The sequence below is a fragment of the Muntiacus reevesi genome, chromosome 4 (genome assembly GCF_963930625.1).
Source record: "Muntiacus reevesi chromosome 4, mMunRee1.1, whole genome shotgun sequence".
Lineage (NCBI taxonomy): Eukaryota > Metazoa > Chordata > Mammalia > Artiodactyla > Cervidae > Muntiacus > Muntiacus reevesi.
Window position 1 is genome coordinate 57,852,578 of NC_089252.1, and position 17,897 is coordinate 57,870,474.

Genomic DNA, 17,897 nt, shown 5'->3' on the forward strand with positions numbered 1-17,897 from the left:
GAAGAATAGTTTGCCCGCAAAAAAAATTTTTGAGAAAAATGGCAAAAAAAAAAAATAAAGTGAAAGTGAAGTCGCTCAGTGTGTCCGACTCTTCACGACTCCATGGACTGCAGCCCACCAGGCTCCTCCGTGCATGGGGTTTTCCAGGCAAGAGCACTGGAGTGGGGTGCGATTGCCTTCTCTGCAGGTGGCACTTGTATACTAAAGAACCTGACTGCCAATGTGTTGAGATGTGTGTTTGACCCCTGGATGGGGAAGATCCCCTGGAAGAGGCCGTGGCAAGCCACTCCAGGGATTGCCTGGGAAATCCCATGGACAGAGGACCCTGGCAGGCTATGGTCCATGGGGTTTCAAAGGGTCAGACATGACTGAAGCCATTTAGCATACAACACATGTAGTTGTGTAGCTCCACCATAATGAAGACCGAACATTTCCATCTTTGCAGAATTCCCTGTTGGTCCTTCACAGTGAATCACGCCACTCCCCTTTCAACAGCCCCTGGCCCCCACAGATCCTAGAGCGTTGCTTTTTCCACAGTGAATGGAATCCAGTGTATAGCTATTGGAGTCTGGCCTCTTTCACTTAGCAAGGTGCTCCTTTCTGCTTGTGTCAATGGTTTGTTCCTTTTTATTGCTGAGTAATATTCTTTTGAATATTTTGAGTTGACTCACTGGAAAAGACTGATGCTGGGAGGGATTGAGGGCAGGAGGAGAAGGGGACGACAGAGGATGAGATGGCTGGATGGCATCACCAACTCAATGGACATGAGTTTGAGTTGACTCCGGGAGTTGGTGATGGACAGGGAGGCCTGGTGTGCTGCGATTCATGGGGTCGCAAAGAGTCAGACACGACTGAGAGACTGAACTGAACTGAATATTCTTTTACATGAGTATAGTTTGTTCATCCATTTACCAGTTGAGTGACATTTGGGGTATTTACAGTTTGGGGTAATTATGAATAAAACTGCTATAAATCTTCACATACACGTTTTTGTGGGGACACAGTTTTCATTTCTCTTGAGTAGATACCTAGGAGTGGGGTTGCTGGACTGTCTGATAAGTGTGTGTTTGCAATACAGCAAAGTACGAGAGCCAATTGCCTCCATCTTCCTCACCAGCACTTGATATTGTCCACAAACTGACTCCAAACGCAGTTGAGTGGTTTGTTTTGTTTCCTAAAAGCAAGGCTTCTGGGGGATTTAGATCTATCCAAAGAAGTTAATAATGAGATAAATTCTTCTGGGTAATTGCACTCTTAAATTATGGCTCTTTCCCTCTTATTATGTAATTAAAACTTTACAGCCAACATCTTCAATACTGAAGCAGTAAGTAGGCTAGCAATTGATCCTGTGCTCAAGGGGTATTTTTAAACATACAAATGAAGTTATATTTTCATTAAAAGGAAACTTTCAACTTCCTTAATGTTGTTTTGAAAAGAATGTGAAGATTCCTGGGCTCTGGGGAAAACCGAAACCAAAATTAGAACAATGGTAACCTTGGACTGCTCTCATTTCTCTTGTAGGAAATGGTTGATTTTTAAAGTTAGCTCTCTATAGGATGCATATGGATTGTCTGCTTCCAAAATTCTGCACAACCAACTTAGAATACATCCTGAGTTTGCCCTCATCTACTGCAAGTCCACACTGCCAGCTCCAGCACCCTGTATCATCAGGGTGATCTCTCCCTTCGTCCCCAGTCTGGCTCCACACTGCATGGCCTGTAGCTCCCACCCACTCCCTCACACCCACTTCTCCCACCTCCACCCCAAGCAGAGGAGGGCACTTGGAACCATCTTTGCTCTACTAGAATCCAGGCTCCTCCACTTCCCCCAGAAGCAATTTGCAGGTTGGTGAAGATAGGTTTTTACACTATCACAGAAGTCATTTTATCTTGAGCCACTCTTTTCAGGGGGCTCCCCAGGTGGCACTAGTGGTAGAGAACCCGCCTGCCAATGCAGGAGACAAGAGACGTGGATTCAACCCCTGGGTCAGGAGGACCCCCTGCAGCAGAGCATGGCAGCCCACTCCAGTATTCTTGTCTGGAGACTCCCACGGACAGAGGAGCCTGGCGGGCTTAGGGTCGCAGAGTCGGACACGACTGAAGTGACTCAACACACACGCACCCTTTCTCAGTACGGGTGTTTGTTTTACTTTGCACAAAGGGGCAATCAATGTATTTTTCCCAAAGCGAAAGAATCATCTGCTCCCAAAGACGACTTCTGGCCCCCAGCTGGAAGTCAGCACAGTGGAGAGCCACTGAAGCTTTGGAGTTTGGGGGTCACTTTCCCCCCTAGTGTATCAGGGACAAGAGAACCCGTTTCAGATGGAGACCTGAGTCTTTGACTCAGGGATCACTGGAAGAAAGACGTTTCCCATATAGCCGGGCCAGCGGGGTGTTGTAGGTTGAATTGTGTCCCCCCCCCCCAAAGAAAAATTGTAGTTCTAACCCCTGAAACCTGTAAATGTGATCTTATTTGAGGAGTGCGAGGTTCCTGCCTGCTGCCTTAACTGCTGTGGATGGCATTGCTCCCAAGAATTTAGAAGCCCGCACAGGACTACACAGATCCCTCTGCATAACCAACCCCTGGGTAGCTCTGTCCCGGTCTTAACTTATCCCCACCTCCTTTTTAAGACTCTTTTTTAAAAACTATGGATTGCTTTATTTTTTAGCTGCGCCGGGCCTGTGTTGCTGCACATGGACTTTCCCTGGTTGCAGCGCCTGGGTCTCTCGCTGCGGTGGCCCCTCTTGTTGGGAGCACGGGCTCTGGAACACAGGCCCAGCAGTTAGGGCGCACGGGCTGAGTCGTTCCACCACATGTGGAATCTTCCCAGACCAGGGATCGAACCCGTGTCTCCTGCATCGGCGGGTGGGTTCTTATCCACTGTGCCACCAGGAAAGCCCATCTTTACGTATCCTTGGTGTGTAACCCTTGCATGTGAACTCTCCTCCACTCCCCAGGCTTGTCGTCAGCCATGGACAGCCTGCACCCCCTCCAGCCCCTCTGTCGTCCCCTTCTCCTCCCACCTTCAATCTTTCGCAGCATCAGGGTCTTTTCCAATGAGTCAGTTCTTCACATCAGGTGGCCAAAGTATTGGAGCTTCAGCTTCGGTATCAGTCCTTCCAATGAACATTCAGGATTGATTTCCTTCAGGATGGACTGGTTGTATCTCCTTGCAGTTCAAGGGACTCTCAAGAGCCTTCTCCAACACCACAGTTTGAAAGCATCAATTCTTCTGTGCTCACCCTTCTTTATGGTCCAACTCTCACATCCATGGCTTTTACTATCCAGACCTTTGTCAACAAAGTGACGTCTCTGCTTTTTAATGTGCTGTCTAGGTTGGTCATAGCTTTTCTTCAAGGATCAAAGATCTTTTAATTTCACTGCTGCAGTCTCTGTCCCCAGTGATTTTGGAGCCCAAGAAAATAAATTCTGTAACTGTTTCAATTTGAGTATTATGTCTCAAGTTCTTTTTATTCTCTTTATTATAGACTTTAAAAAGATAATGCCATTGATTTGTTGGAAAATGCGTCATTTATCCTGTAGAATGCTGCACATGCTGGCTTTAACTGATTCCTTGCACAGGCTGTCATTTAGTTCTTCCTACTGTTTCTTCTGTAAAATAATGTTTATATCAAGATTCACAATTAGATTCAGGTTTAATTATTTTAGGGAAAAAACTTTCTGGGTGGTGGCATGTCCTACTTTTTCATCTTGTCATGAGGTCCATTTGTCTGACAGTCTCACGTTCAATGCCTGTGTCCTAGATGGAGCAGCGGATTCAACTGGCCTGATGATCACTCCATTAGAAAGTTCTATTTTTATTTCTGTTTTATGGGAATGTTTTATTATCTTTTCATTCTAGTCAGCAACCAATATTCAAAGGAGGTAGATACCTCAAAGAAAAAGTAATCTGCATTTTGCTTTTCACAACTCTTAACTACTCTGTGATCTTTTTACTATTTTTTAATTGAAGTACAGTTGACGTACAATATTGTATGTTATAGGTATACAGTATAGTGACCCATAATTTTTAAAGATGATACTCCATTTATAGTTTTTGTAAAACATTGGCTGTGTTCCTCATGCTGTACACTATATCCTTGTGGCTTATTTTATCCCTGGGGGTTTGTACCTCTTACTCCCCTCCCCCGAGGTTGCCTCTCCCTCCCCGCTCTCTCATTGTTGTTCTCTGTATCTGTGAGTCTCCTTCTTTTTTGTTATATTCACTAGTTTGTTGCATTTTTTTAGATTCCATATATAAGTGATATAGCAGTATCTGTATTTTTCTGACTTATTTCATTTCCATCCATGTTGTTGCAAATGGAAAGAGTCCATTCTTTTTTATGGCTAAATAGTATCCCATTGTATGTATATACACATCTTCTTTCTCCATTCATCTGTTAGCAGACACTTAAACTGCTTCCCTGTTTTGGCAATTGTAAATAAGGCTGCTGTGAACATGGGTACATGTACCTTTTCAAATTAGGGTCTTTGTTTTTAGAAAGCTTTTATCTTCATGAAGTTCTTTCCTAAGAGTGTCATCTCTTCCTGCCCCCAAAGGTTCTCCTGATGGCTGCAGCATCCACCAGTGAGTGCTGCTTAGTTCTATTATCCCAAAGTGGCGAAATGGCAGTTTTTAAGTTATAGCCCTGGTGACTCAGGCAGTAAAGAATCCCCCTGCAATACAAGAGACACAGGTTCGATCCCTGGGTCAGGAAGATCCCCTGGAAAAGGGAATGGCAACCCACCCCAGTATTCTTGCCTGGAGAATCCCATGGACAGAGGAGCCTGGCGGGCTACAGTCCATGGGGTCGCAGAGAGTCAGACAGGACTGAGTGACTGAGCACACACACACATTCCCTCTAAAGATGTTGGCTGGAAGTCTTTTGTTAAAACAAAAACCAAAAACTCCCCTCATTACCTCTTGGGCAGGAATCCATCTTAGTGCTGTGGCTGGGTGTGTGATGTTCAGTCGTGTCCAACTCTTTACGGCCCCGTGGACTGTAGTCTGCCAGGCTTCTTTGTCCATGGGGTTTTCCAGGCAACCATGTTGGAGTAGGTTGCCATTTCCTACTGCAGAGGTGTGTGCTATTGCTTGTTTAATGTTTACCAAGGTTCCCCTAAAGAAAAGCATGATTTAAGCATCCAGAATGGCAGAGCTGGGGGAGAACCTGGTCTCTGTGACCATCTGCGGTTCTTCTACCATGGTCTTTCTGAGGTTACTTCAGTCGCTCAGTTGTGTCCGACTCCTTGCGACCCCAGGGACTGCAGCACGCCAGGCTTCCCTGTCCTTCACAAGTTCCCGGAGCTTGCTCAAACTCGTGTCCTTTGAGTCAGCAACATTGAGTCTGAGGTTAATGCTTTGATCCTCATTTCCTGCTGCATCACCTTGAACCTTGCTAGAGCAGTTGTACTATTTGAGCTTTGTTTTTAAACTCTGTCTTGATATTTTCTGAGCTCTGCCTAAAAATATGCAGTAGTTTTCCTTATTCTGGGAAAAAGATTCTTCTCTTATGCCATAGCACTGAATTCCTCAGCCTGGTGTGTGGATTCCTTCTGACCTGAGCGTATGCATGTCTCCAGCATGGCCGCCCTTCATCTCCTTACACCCATGGCTTGGCCCAAACAAATCCTATTATCCTCCCAAAATTGCCTGTGCATTCTTTCCATAGCTCTTTTATTTATACCTCTTTCTACCAATAACATTCTTCCCAGTGTTTGTCAAACCCGACCTGTCCCCAAAGGCTTGGTTCAAATGCCACGTCTTCATGAAACTGTTCTTGATGATCCTGCAGAAGAAAAACATCCTGACTTCAATCACCCCAAGAAGTATGTACCTCTTCAGATATAATTTATTAAACTTTTAAGAGAACCAACTAAGTAAAAAAAAAAAAGTGTTCAAAGAGACAATCATAGATGTATACAAAATGTAATGAAATAGGAAATAAAGATTAAGGAATAAAGAGAATGCAAGTAGACCAACTATTCTGGTGAACTGAGTTGCCATGTCTGGGTTATGGATCCACTTCTGAGCTTCCTAGTAGCTTGAGAAATTGAGGGAAATGCTTAAATTATGTGCATTTATAAATGAAAACAAACTTTTCAATGGCTTTACATGAATGGTGTAGTGTACATGAATGGTGTAGTGGAGAATATTTTATGGCAACTGCAGAAGTAAATTTTGTGTGACCATTTCTTATAGCAACACTTCAGAAAAACTAAGACAGTTAAGGCAATCGGGTCTCCCAGCTGTCTCAGTGGTGAAGAATCTGCTTGCCAAAGCAGGAGACGAAGGTTCGATCCCTGGGTTAGGAAGATCCCCTGGAGAAGAAAGTGGCAACCCACTTCAGTATTCTCGCCTGGAAAATCCCACGGACAGAGGAGCCTGGTGGGCTGCAGTCCACGGGGTTACAAACAGTCGGACAAGACCTAGTAACTGAGCATAGCACACATACATCCAATTATTCAGCTCTGAATCTTGGAGAGTATCTAACAAAGACGGTTTGCTTGCTTTAATTTATTAAAAAAGTTTTTTTTTTAGATACCCAAATGTAGAACTAATATAAAAAACTCCTAGTTTCAACAATTATCTACATTTTAATTTGTTTATTTTTAATTACAACAGTATTAAGCACACATAAAAAATCAGAGAATACCAAAACACATTAAATTCAAAATCCCTTCTACCTTTTACCCCAAGATAACGACTTCCACAATTTCTTTTGAGTATCCTTTCAGAAATGTTCTATATACATATTATGTATGTTTGTCCTTTTGAAAGTATGATCATACTGTTTTTATATGTTTCCTACATACTGTTTTTCACCTTTAAAGCTAGTAACATACCTTGGAGAGTCATATCTTCATTTATAAATGCACGTCATTATTTTATTAATAAGAGTAGTCACTCTTGTGTACACTAACTATGTTCCTGCAGTTGCTCATCTTTCTTTACAAATAACTTTTTTAATCCTCCCAATGGGTCTACATGGATTAAAGTGTTATCCCATTTTACAGGTAGGGAAACCGGAGGGGGAGGTAAAGTAATGCGCCTGAAGCTCCACAGCGGCTGAGTGTCAATATCTGTGTTCTTCGCCAGCGTACCCGCCCGCCTCTATGGAACACAGGGCGGCACAGCTGTGTGGCATCCACTGCACGGGCCTAATCGCTCCATTTCTGTGGGTGGATGTTCAGGTTTCCGGTTTATCTTGCTGTCACACGCCATGCTGCCGTGACTTCTACTTAAATACAGAGATTTGAACTTGTATTTATTGCCTCTCCCCCTGAGACCTACCATGGTGACAGTGAAAGTATGTTTGCATGTGTGCTTACACACCCACACACATACACGCACACACATACACGCACACACACCCGCACACACACCCACGCACACATACACCCACCCACCCACATACCCACACCCACGCTCACACCACACGCACGCACACACGCACGCACACACACACGCACACACATACACGCACACATACACCCACCCACCCACATACCCACACCCACGCTCACACACACCACACGCACGCACATACACGCACACACACCCACACACACACGCACGCACACACACCCACGCACACATACACACACCCACCCACATACCCACACCCACACGCATGTGCACACACACACGGACATACACGCACACACGCGCACATACACCCACTCACCCACATACCCACACCCACGCACACACACCCCCACACCCACGCGCACACACACCCACGCGCATGCAAACATACACCCCACACACGCACACACACCCACGCACGTGCATGCACACACCCCACACACACACCCACGCACACACACATACACCCCCACACACATACACACACACGCACACACACACACGTGACAGGTGACGCAGATGAAAGCATCAACATTCAGAAGCTGAAAAGCGTGTGACTGGCAGCAGATCAGAAAAAGCTGAGACCTTTGTTGGTGGTGAGGGAAACCAAGAGGCAGGCCTGTTGGTGTTTGGGAAACCCAGAAAAGCTCAGGCACTACAAAATCTAAGGATTTTGGTTATCTCAGGGGTCCTCAAACTGATCCCCCCAAGGATTCTGAGAGATGACTACACTGCCGTGACTGAGGGAAGGATTCATAAGGAAGATACAAAAGGCATTAATCATTAAAAAAAAAAAATGGCGAATTCAACTGCACTGAAAGAACGCCTCTTCATCAAAAGACATCATAAAGACAGTTCAAATGAAAACCAGATGGGAAAAGAAATATTTGAAATACATGTAGCTAATGAACTAGCATTCAAAATATGTGAAGGATTTCTGGCAATAAGAAAAAAAAATCTAGTAAACAAAACAGGTACTTTAAAAGGAGAAAATCCAGAGTTACTTGAAAAGCGACCCAATGTCGCTTTTTATGAAGAAAACACAAAGCTAAGGTGGGAGATCGTTGCATCCCCAACAGATGGGCAGAATGTGAACAGCTCTAGCAGTCAGCTGTCGATGGCAGGGGTGCGGGTACTTTTTATGTTGTGCTGGGGTTGGGAGTCAGGGACCCCACCGAGGAGAGCAGTTTGGAGTCAAGACAAAGCTCGAGGGGTGGTTCCCTGGGACCCCGGGTGCACCATCAGATGTCCACCTAGGGACACCTTTGCAGACCTGCACCAGGGCACACACGCAAAGAGGCTCCAAGCACCATTCCTCAAAACAGTCCCAAAGTGCAAACAACCCAAATGCTCATTAACAATAAAGGACTGGCGTAGTCCTTCCGTGGGACACCATGACAGTGAAATTGAACATACACTTCATACAATAACATGGGTGAACTGCAGAACAGGGTTGAACACAAGAAACAAGACACAAAAATGCAACATGATGCCCCACAGATTCTTTTAAAACAGCTGAGAAGAGCTGAAAAACATTCTGGTAACTTTTGGGTTCTTTGGGCGGGGCTGTGCTTTGGAGAGATAAGAGCTCTGGGAAGCAGCCAGATCTGCAGGACCAGCCTGGGAGCAGGGGGCCAGGAGACCTCCTGAGATTGGGGATTCCCAGACATCCTGGGAAAGGCCCATGGAACCTAACGTGCAACTTGGGCTCCATGCATTGCAGTATTGGACTGGACTGGACTGTAGCCCGCCAGGCTCCTCGGTCCATGGGATTCTCCAGGCAAGAACACAGGAGCGGGTTACCCACACCCTCCTCCAGGGGCTCTTCCCCACCCAGGGATGGAACTCCATCTCAGGTCTCCTGCGCTGGCAGCTGGGTTCCTCACCAACAGCGCCGTGTGGGAAGCCCATTCACCCAATAGAATTACCAGCACCTGCAGAGTACGAATACCTAAGTGAACGAACCCGGGCCTCCGGAGCGGGCTTCCCCGGGGCAGACTCCTCCGCAGCCTGTCTGTCTTTCCGGTCCCTGCATGGCCTCCCCCGCCCCGGCCAATCGGCTCTCCAGGCCGAGCCTTTCCATCTGGACTTGCTTTGCCTCTGCCGTCGCCTCGGTCCCGTTGCTCCTCAGCGCGGTGCAGGCCCCCGGCCCCGGCGGCGCAGCAGGCCTGGGCCCCTCCGCGCGCAAGGCCGCCCCCGGCAAGCGCAGACGGCGAGGCCGCTCCGGCCCCGCGCGCACCTCCCGGCCCTCTGCGTGGACCGAGCGGGGGAGGGCTTACTTTCCCGTGGAAATGAGTGATGCCACTGCCCTCGGAGAGAGGCCACCGTCCCCGGGGTTCTAAATAAAGTGCGCTCTTGCTTACAAACGAGCCCGTCCAGGTCCTGCTTGACGGGACCCACTGTCTTTCCAGCTACCCCGCCCCGCAGGGGCGGTGTCGCTTCCCTCCTTCTGCTCCTGCGTTTCCAGCTCCCACCCCTCAGGGCCTCGGGAGAGGAGGCACTCGGGCCTGAAGACGGGCTCCGGGTGGCGCTCACACCTGACCCGAAGGCGCAGCGTCCCTCTCTCTCCGGAGGGGCTGGGGCTCCTCTCCCAGGAGCCTGGGCGCTCCCACCCGGCCCACCGGACCTTGTGATTAACGGGCCAAACCACAGGCATGTCTCCGCATGGTTTTCTGGACCTTTTTTCCCTCCTGTAAACCAGAAAAGGACCTCGAGCCTGCGAGATAAGAGAATTCATTTTGTAAACAGCAGGCCTCTGGGAGCAGATAATGATGGCGTGACAGGAAAATCGACAGGTCCGAATACTTGCTTGAGACGCCAAGCAGGCGGTGTCTCCGAGCAGGTGTGGGTTTGCTCCACGTTCGGGAGCAAAACGTGTCCTGTTACTGCATCGCTTTTTCTAAATCAAAGTAAACGTGACCCTGAGCCTCCGCTTGACAATGGCGGTGAGAAATTCACTGCCAGCCCGGGTGTGGGCTGCCTCTCTGCCCCCCGAGGGGCTGGGAGTCTGTCCGGAAAAGGTGGGGAGAGGCCTTTGCTTTTCAGTCCGCCGTGATGGTGCCCTGGGCGCCCCGTTCCTGCTGTCCCAGCCGGGGGCTCCTCAGGGGGGCCACCGCATCCTTCCTGAGCAGAGCTGCGTGCAGAGGTCTTCAGCCTCAGGGCCTTCTGGGTGTCCTACTGGAACATCCCCCTGGGTGCTGCGTGAGGAGGGGCTGGGAGAGGAGTGCACCCCATTTGGGCTCGGGAAATCTAACTCCGGGGGTCACGGCCACTGCTCATTTCCTCAGTGCCCTCAGTCCCTGGACCGATGGAGTAACGGTCCCCGGGGCTTCCCAGGTGGCGCTCGTGGTAAAGAACCCGCCTGCCCATCGGGTAGACGGAAGAGACACAGGTTTGATCCCCGGACTGGGAAGATCCCCTGGAGGAGGGCCCGGCAACCCACTCCAGCATTCCTGCCTGGAGGATGCCACCGACAGAGGAGACTGGCGGGCCACAGTCCATGGGGGCATGAAGCGTCGGACACGACTGAAGTGACTTAACATGCACCCGAGATGCCCACGTTCTGCTCTCGACCTGGGAGTCCTCCATGTGCGTCCACTCCCGACTCCCATACCCGGGTGGAGGAGAACCCCACTCACTCTCCAGGGTGACTCCTCGAGATATCTGGACCTGACCCTTGTTTCATTGCTCAGCGCCGAGTTCAGAAACATCCCTGGACCAGGCTGTGCTAGCCTGAATCTGAGGATGCTGCGTGAACTCTGAGACGGGTCAGGGCCCCCGGCACAGGTAGGCCAGTCTCCAGACATGCCCAGGTTAGGCTCCGTGCACGCCTGCCGTAGCCATATGTAAATGGTTAGAGTTCCACAAGGTCTCACGTGACCCTCATTCTCTCAGACCAAACGTGCACACCTTTCCCCCGTGAGGCCCTGATGCTCTAGAGCTGGTCTGGCCATTTAAACCTGAATGATGTGAAGTTAAGCTTGGGATTCATCTGCTGCATTTCAGGTGCTCAGCAGTCACGTGCGGGTAGTGGTGCCATGTCCTCACGGGCACAATCCATCGTCTCCGCCTTCTGCGGGACGGCGTTGGTCCCGAAGGCTCTACCTCTGTCTTTGATGTCGTTCAGCTGCACAGTCATGTCTGCCTCGGTGACCACATGGACTGCAGCACGCCAGGCTCCCTGGTCTTCTGCTGTCTCCTGAGCTTGCTCAGATTCATGTCCATTGAGTTCGTGATGCTGCCTAGCCATCTTATCCTCTGTGTCCCCTTCTCCTCCTGCCCTCAGTCTTTCCCAGCATCAGGGTCTTTTCCAATGAGTGGGCTCTTCACATCAGGTGGCCAAAGTATTGGAGCTTCAACTTCAGCATCAGTCCTTCCAATGAATATTCAGGGCTGATTTCCTTTAGGATGGACTGGTTGGATCTCCTTACAGTCCGAGGGACTCTCAAGAGTCTTCTCCAACACCACAGTTCAAAAGCATCAGTTCTTTGGCATTTAGCCTTCTTTATGCTTCAACTCTCACATCCGTACATGACTACTGGAAAGACCATAGCTTTAACTAGACGGACCTTTGTCAGCAAAGTAATGTCTCTGCCTTTTAATATGCTTTTCTGCCAAGGAGCACATGTCTTTTAATTTTGTGTCTTTGACAGCATACCTGATTTCCCACAGGTCTCCTAGCTGGGTTGACCTCCTTGATCCTTTAGAGATAAAATCCTGTTGCGATCGTACAACCATCTCTGTATCTGCTCTTGTCTGAAGTCTGTGAGCCTGTGTTAACATTTGCCACCAAAACATCAAGCTTCATTTTTTGAGCACCGGCTCTTCTGACATTTTTGCCAAGTTTATATTTTATGCATTGTATTTCCTTTCTCAGTCACAGTGATAAATGAAAATTTGTCAAAATTGGAAGAAAAATGTACAAAAACTAAAAGAAAGCTGTTAGAGAGATGCATTAGCTCGAGGTGTGGGTGCTGACTGGGTGACCTGCTGGCCATTAGACAGCCACGGGGATGAGTTTGGTTATTAACGAGGGTGTCATTTATGATAAAGAGGTTGTGACAGCATTACCAGCAGTCATTATATGCCAGCATTGGCTAGACACACGTCAATCGCTGCAGCCAACATAATTGATTTCAATGTCTTCACAGCTTGATACTCAAATAAATTGGTAGTTGATGAAGCCATAGGCTTTGAAGATTTCAATCTAGAGTGAAAAATCTATAGTCTTGGTAGAAGGTGGTCACACTGGGTATTTTTTCCTTTTTCCTGCCTATGCTTAGAGGACTCATCAAAGCATCTCAGATTATAGAAGTTGTCTTTTCCAGGTGATTTTCAGGGAGGCAGACTCTGTTCTAAAAGACTACTTTCAGCTATTCAATTAAATCCTCCTTGAAATGTATTCTTGTTAGTCAAGTAGCAACGTCGTTATTGCACAGGCAGTTCCCCAAGAATCCCCATTAAGGATTTTTCTGGGAGTCAATTCCTTGAAGAGGTAGCTCTTTAAAAGTTATGCTCAGACACCTAGAATTTCCCTGAAAAACCACAGGAGCGTATTCCTGGCAGGGGTTTGACATTACAGCATGTGATAGCCAGGATAACTAATAGTTACCACCTGTCATCTTATGCAGACAAGTGCTAGCATGCTATATAAATTTAAATTGAAATTCAGAAATATGGCTGGTGTGATAATGAAAAGATTTTGACAGAAGCAATGTGGAGCCCTTGACGATTACAGTTGAGAAAATCTACTGAGATTTTCTCAGCATCTACTGAGATGCTGAAACATCAATTATGAAATAACCTTCCAACTTGACATTTTTGGAATTTCCTATTTTCCAGCCTTCCAAAAGGGAAGACAGATTGTTCTAATCATCAAACTTACCTCTTAGTATGTTCAGTGTATTGAGAAGGCGGAGTTAAGGCAAAAACATGGTGCATCCCAGACAGAGAGGAGCAAGCAGGCATGGGTGCTGGTCAGCCTCTGCTGTGAAAGCAAACTCTTCTGGTCCAAGTTTCCAGCCTTTTATGAGGTATGAGATGGAGGTTAAATACATTGGATTCATCATTTATTCCTGCATTCGTTCAATTATTTATTTATTCAGTTGATTCTCTGTTTGTGGGGGAGGGCCGCTTTCCCTCCCCGACAGCCTGCCTCCCTCTGCTCCTGTCCTCATGAGGAGCATCACTGTTTTTAAACTTTTTAAATGGAATATCTAGGAAGCAAGTTTTTAAAAGATATTGTACATTCTGAGTTCATACTGATATTTGCAATTCAGAATTAGGCTTATAGAGTTTTTGCTTCTTTGATTTTTCATATTCTTTTCTCTTATACTGAAAATCTTGGTTCCTAATGACATTAGTATAATTCCTTATTTGCTTTATTCTACAAATATGTTCAAAATATTGGTTCAAAGTAACAATACCACGTCATTACCAACAATATGGTTACTGAAAATACTTTCAAGATTTCTTTGGAGGTTTTTTTCTGGTTTCTGTCTGTTGATATTTAGGAGATCATAGATATATGTATGGAGCGTCCTTGATGGTTCAGATGGTAAATAATCTGCCTGCAACGCAGGAGACGCGGGTTTGATCCCTGGTAGAGAAGATCCCCTCAAGGAAGAATTGGCACTCCACTCCAGTATTCTTACCTGGGAAATGCCATGGACAGAGGAACCTGGCAGGCTCAGTCCATGGGGTTGCAAAGAATCGGACACAAGTGAAGGGAATGAGTACACACATGTATGTGTATGTGTGTGGACTGATGTGTGTAGGGATGCACGCTGCTGCTGCTAAGGCACTTCAGTCGTGTCCGACTCTGTGCGGCCCTGTGGACAGCAGCCCACCAGGCTCCTGTGTCCACAGGATTGTCCAGGCAAGGATACAGGAGTGGGCTGCCATTCCCTTCTCCAGTATATGTGTATACATGTCATAATAGAATAATCAGTGTTTTAAAGTCAGTTGCAAAGACGACTCTCCGTGTGATTAAACATACCGTCAGATTCAGTTGTTTCCTTTTGCTTTTGAGTTTGTTTTCTCCCCAATTTGGTTTAATTTTGCTTTTGTATTCTTAGATATATACCTCGGTAAAGGTCGTAACTATTAAACAGGGGGTCTTCTTTAATTTAATTTTTACATCTTGATTGGAGGGTAACTGGCTTATGTTGCGTGGCCTCTGCCACATGCTGCGATGTGAACCGGCCGTGGGAATGCGTGTGCCCTCCGCCGTGAGCCCCTCCCGCCCACTGCCCCGTCCTACTGCTCTGCCTGGCACAGGGCGCCGAGCCGGGCTCCCCGTCACAAAGCAGCCTCCCCGGCTGTCTGGTCACACGCGGCCGTGTGCGTGATCCAGTGCCACTCTCTCAGTCCATGCCCCCCTCTCCTTCCCCCGCTGGGCCCGCAAGCCTTAAAACAAGGTATCTTGAGGGAAGTCCAGCTGTCACTCCTGTTCCCTCTCTTGTATCCCTTTTCCTATCATAATATATTTTGGGGGGCTTTGATTTGCCCTTCAGTTTTTTAATATAAGAAAACATGTTTGGCAAAAACCACTACAATATTGTAAAGTAATTAGCCTTCAACTAATAAAAATAAATGAAAAAACAAAGAAAACATGTACCTGAATATATATGAATATATTTTTCATTATTTTCCCTCTTAGAAAAAAGATAATCTATTACATACATTTCTGCACCTCAGCTGCATCTAAAAATAGCTCCCTCTCCTTGTCAGTAGAGAACCTCCATTCTTTTATAGCTGCCCAGTATTCTAACATGTGGACATGCTTTAGCTTTCTCATCTCTGTTCCTATTGATGAACATTTGGGCTATTTCCAGTCTTTTGCTTTTATAAATGGTATTATAGTGAAAAGTCTTGTGCATATTCATTTCTTATTTTTGAGAGCAGATCTTTGAAATAGATTCTATAAGCTGAGTCAAAAGGTAAATGCATATGGTTTTGCCAGCTATTGCTAAATGTTCATCTATAGAGACTGTACCGCTTAGCATTTCCACTAGCAATGAGTTTGTTCTCCCCTCTCCTTTTGGGTTTTTGCCAAAGGGAGTGGACAAATAGTCTATCGGTGCGGCTAAATTTTTATTTCTTTTTCTATAATCTATATACTAAGAATTTAATTCCAAAGCAACAGAACTTCTTTTGGACAGTAGCACCTTTGGGGTTGTCAAAGCAGAAAAATTGACCCCTGTCTACATTATACGCTATTGAATAAAGAAGTTTTTCCTACAGATGAGCTTGAACTTCCAGGCTCTCATTCAGAGCAGCTCAGCCACAGGGCGTGAATATAAGTGGAATAGGCAAAAACCACGATTCATGAAGCCCCAGAGAGCTCTTTTGCTCAGCAGGTGCCATTGAATGTCTTTGGAGACGTTTATACCCAGCAGATAATCCATGGACACTTACTGAGAAGACTGGCTTGCTCTGGAGTTAGAAGCTCTTGGCACAATAAAGAAAACAGTGGTTGATACTGAAGGATTAACTGGGTAAAGAACATGGTGCCTTCAGCCAAAACTTGATGAATTTCTTACTCTTAAATCTCCATCTCATCTTGTGTATACAAAAGAACTTCACGAGGAATATTCACAGCATATTACATATATTACCTGTTTGGATTTCAAGACTGAATAAATGCTAGCAAAAATATAGAATTGTCTTTGTCTTTCTTTTTGTTTATTTTTGACCAGTTTGGGCACGCAGTGCTATAGAGTGGGTCTGGTAAGTGGGGAATTGACTTTATAGAAAGAGACAGTATCACATGTTTACAAAGAAGCACTCACTGAGCACGTAACTTCACCAGGCTGCCGGTCAGCGTGCTGCCAGTTTACTGAGCATTCAGCGTTTAGTGCTGGGCTTCTGCGGCATGAAGCCATGCTGGAAGCTAGGCAGACAAAGATGACTAATGCATGGTTCCTTCCCTAGAGGAATTGACCGTGTGATGGGGGGACTGACAGGTAAATCCTATTATAAATTAATAGAACCACTGACATGGGACCATTCAGAATGTGTAGTCATTTTTTACATAGATTTCCACTAATAGAGTTTCCTCTTTTTCTTAGACACAGCTTTCTGGCATTAAAATTCACACACCATAGAATTCACCCATTAGGAGTGTGCAGTTTGGTATTATGTGTCTTTGTGTGCCTGCACAGAATGAGGCAGTCATCCCCACAGTCGGCTTTAGGGCATTTTCATCACCACAAAAAAGAAGCCCAGCATCCTGGAGCAGTCACCCCTCATTTCCCTCCAACCAACTCCCCAACCCTAGGCAATCACTAATCTTTCCGTCTCTAAAGATGTGCCTTTCTGGATATTTCAGAGAACTCAATGAAAATGAGATCATACGACATGCAGTCTTTTGTGACTTCCTTCTTTCACTTATTAACAGCATGTTTTCAAAGGTCATCAATGTCGTAGTATGTATTAGTACTTCAGTTTTCTTTTGGCCAAATAATATTCCACTGATGGATATACCACACTTTTTGTTGTTGTTTACCATTCTTTTATTAGGGTGAGATTTATATACAATGAAATGTACAAATCTTGTGTGGCTATACCACATTTTGTTTATTTGCTTATCAGCCGATGAATATTTAGGCTGTTTCTGCTTTGGGGCTATATATAATGCTGTTAGGGCTTCCCTGCTGGCCAAGCAGTAAAGAACCCATGTGCCAATGCAAAAGACATGGGTTCCACCCCTGGGTCAGAAGGATCTCCTGATCTCCTGGAGAAGGAAACGGCAACCCACCCCAGTATTCTTGCCTGGGAAATCCAGGGACAGAGGAGCCTGGTGGGCTACCGTCCTTGGGGTCACAGAGGCGTGGGACACAACTTAGGGACTAAACAAGTGATGCTGGCGAGGATGTTCATGTGCAGGTTTCTGAGCGGACGCCTGGTGGAATTTGGCTTCCCCGGTGGCTCAGATGGTAAAGAATCTGCCTGCAGTGCAGAAGACCCAGGTTCGATCCCTGGGTTGGGAAGAACCCCTGGAGAAGGGGATGGCAACCCACTCTGGTACTTTTACCTGGAGAATCCCATGGACAGAGGAGCCTGGTGGGAACAGTCCACGGGGTCGCAGAGTCGGACACGCCTGAGTGACTAACACACACACACCCCGAGTGGAGTTACTGAGTTTACTCTTTTGAGGAACAAGCTCACTTAGGGAAGGAGAGCGTCTTCACAGTCACAGCATTGAGTATTCACATGGTAGTAGAAGTGCGGGAAGCTCTCAACTCCTGGCTCAAAGCTGGCGTCCTGTGGGTGGTCCGTGTTTGGGGGCTGGGGGCCTGTGCCATCAGAAGCCTTCTGCCCAGGGTCAGCTGCTCCTCCAGCCGCGGCTACCAGTGCACAGCTCTCCACTGTGTTTCCACGGTTGCGTGAGAGCCTGTGCCAAAGCCCACACTCCCGAGCCCGTGACTGCCCCGTTCGCTGATCACCGGCGATCCTGAGAAACGGAAAACTGTGGTGGGTTTGGCACCACCTGGGCCTGACAGCCGCCTCGAGCTAAAATCTGCCT